This window comes from Cryptomeria japonica, chromosome 7, assembly GCF_030272615.1.
Source record: "Cryptomeria japonica chromosome 7, Sugi_1.0, whole genome shotgun sequence".
NCBI classification, from domain to species: domain Eukaryota; kingdom Viridiplantae; phylum Streptophyta; class Pinopsida; order Cupressales; family Cupressaceae; genus Cryptomeria; species Cryptomeria japonica.
Window position 1 is genome coordinate 723,769,179 of NC_081411.1, and position 3,118 is coordinate 723,772,296.

Below are 3,118 nucleotides of genomic sequence, written 5' to 3' on the forward strand. Positions count from 1 at the left end.
GGATATAAAATTCTAAATGGCAGAACCTTTTGGAGGGTTTCTAATTCTTAGACTATTGAGAGGGTTATCTGAATCTAGATACTTTTTTCTTAGTATTCTTACCCACTTCAGGTTTGATTTAGGTCCAAGTGAGCTTAGCCCCAAGGGCCAGATTCATGATTTTGAGTTGTCGAATCCTAGCACCTCCAGCATTCCACGGTTTGCAAACCTTTTCCCAAGAAAGTAATGGATGCTTATGATCCTCATGAGGGCCAGACCAGAAGAATCTTCTCATAATCTTATTTAGGTTGTCCTCTAATGAAACTAGAATTTTCAAACAGGTCATGGAATAGATTGGGATAATCGATAAAACAACTTTCACCATGAGCAATCTACTTGTCGAGGTCAGCCATTTCCCTTTCCAAAGCTCCATCTTATTTTTGCAGTTCTCAATCAATCTATCCCAATAGATTTTTTTTAGAATACCTCCAAATAGAGGCAGACCTAGGAACTTCCTTGGGAATTGTGCCACTTTTAATCCCAATATTCTTGCAATGTCCAGCTGGAGGCCCAATTGGACATTGAGGAAAAATACTTCAGATTTACACTAATTGATAGACTGACCAAAAGCCTCACTATATTTATCCAAGATGGATTTGATACATCTTGCTTCACCTCTAAAGGCTTCTCCAAAGAGGATGGTGTCATCTGCAAACTGCTGGTGGGTAACTGGTTTTATGTCAGGGGTGACCTCAATGCCCTTCCACCGACCCCCATCCCTCACAGTTGTGATACTCCTCCCTAATGCCTCTACCATTATGATGAATAGATATGGAGATAATGGATCCCCTTGCCTTAAACCCTTGCTTGAGCTAGCATACCCATTGGTCAAACCATTGATAAAAACATAGAACTTTGGGGTTTCCAAGCATCCTCTAACCCATTCAATCCAAGTCCGGTCAAACCCAAATCTAGATAGAACATCTAGAAAAATATTTCTATCTACCATATCATATTCTTTTAAAATATCCAACTTGATGATCACGCGGGGAGTCCTTAGCTTCCTAGCTGTATGGATCACTTCATGAGCAACTATGATTCCCTCTATAATAGACCTACCCAGGGCAAAGCCACTTTGTTCTTCTGATATGATATTTCCCTTAACCTTTTTTAATCTATTTTTCATTACTTTAGTGATTATCTTATAACACGTATTGCATAAAGTAATTGGCCGGAAATCATTCATACCTGTGGCATCCTTCTTTTTAGGGATAAGGGCTAAAAAAATAGGATTAATGGATCCCAAAATCATTGCTTTTTTTCTAGATTCCTCTACTGCCTTGAGTAGATCATCCTTAATTATCTCCCAAAAAGTTTGATAGAAGCAAGCTGGGAATCCATCTGATCCAAGGGCCTTATTAGGGGCTAGTTAAAAAGTAACAATTTTGAGTTCCTCCATAGATATAGGCCTAGACATCTCCATGTTTTTCTCTTCAGTGATGATGTTGGGTATCTAATTGAGAAACTCACTCCTTATAGCTCCCTGATTAATATTCTGATATCCTCGATTCATAAGATTCTAAAAGTATCCCACTGCTTCTCTACTAATCTCATCTTTAGAGAAAAGAATAGTCCCATCTTCTCTAACCAACTCCAAGATTCTATTTTTGTTTTTTTTTGTTACTACAAAGTTGTGAAAAAAAATTGTATTCTTATCCCCTTCCTGGAGCCAAAGCTCATGCGACTTTTAACTCCAAAATTATTCCTCTCTGATCAGTATTTCTTCTTTCTCTACTTTGAGTTTTTTCTCCATTCTAAACTCTTCTTCTCTCATACCTTGAGATATCACTACTTCATTTAGAGCCCTTAATTTGTTTTCAATCTTTTGGCCTTCAGTGAAGAAGTTCTTGAAGTGTGCCCTGTTCCACTCCTTGAGTTTATTCTTCATGTATGAGAGTTTCTTATGAAAGATAAACATCTCGGAATGGTTTCCAAATCTACACTCTTTCAACCATTGATTCAATAAAGCCAAAAGGGATGGATCCCTGATCCACATCCTTTCAAACCTGAAAGGGGATCCACTAGAGTATGGATCTGAAGCAAATACCAGTTGGATTGGAAAATGATCCAATCCACTGAATGGAAAAATTGAAAACTTCATCAGTCCTAGGGTCTTAGACCAATCACCAAAAAGAAAGAATCTATCTAATTTTTCAACTATGCTAGTGAAGCCCTGCCTTCTATTGGTCCAAGTATATTTACCATTATTTGTCACAATCTCCTTCAGCTGATTGGAGTCAACAAATTATTGAAAGTCTTGTTGTATTCTATTCTTCACCATAGAACCTCCCATCTTCTCCAAACTATTGAGGGTTGCATTAAAATCCCCCTCAATAATAATCTTCTCATCCTTTTCCGAGCTGAGTTTCCTAGACAATTCATGCCAAAGCTCCCTCTTAGCTAGTGTAGCAATGGGTCCATACACATTGATCACTTTCCAGCACTGATTATCCTTGAAATCTTTATATACTACCATCATCCAATTTCTATGGGCTTCCACCAAGGAACATCGAGCCTTTGAAGGGTTCCAAAGAAAGCCTATTCCACCTGAGGTCCCCATAGATTCCACAAATACTCCCTCCCACTGCCTCCAGATCTTCATCTTCCTCTCCTGCTCAACTTTACTCCATTTGGTTTCCTGAATCAACACTAAGTCTTCCATAATTGACTCAATTTGGCACTTGAATAAGCGCCATTTGTTAGGGGCATTTAAGCTCCTAGCATTCCAGCTCAGTATCCTCATGGCTCCTCGGGAAGGGGTAACTCCTTCCTGTTTCTAAGAATTATTTGGAACAATTTGGTTTGCCCTTTCGCACAGCTAGCCATTGCCAATTTGGATTTATTTGTCTGACGACCCCTTTGCTTGCTTGATCTGAATTTGGGGGTTTTCAAAGAGGATTGGATTTGCTCTAATCCTCTTTCCTCTAGAATTCCAGCCTAAAATTCTTCAAAGTTGTCATCCATGTGTGATTCTATGTTTATCTCATCTTCAACTTCCACATTTACAATTGGATCCTCAAGACTTTGCCTCTCTCTTGTCCCTGGGTCAGGTGCCTCTGTGTATTTACCCAGATTGCTC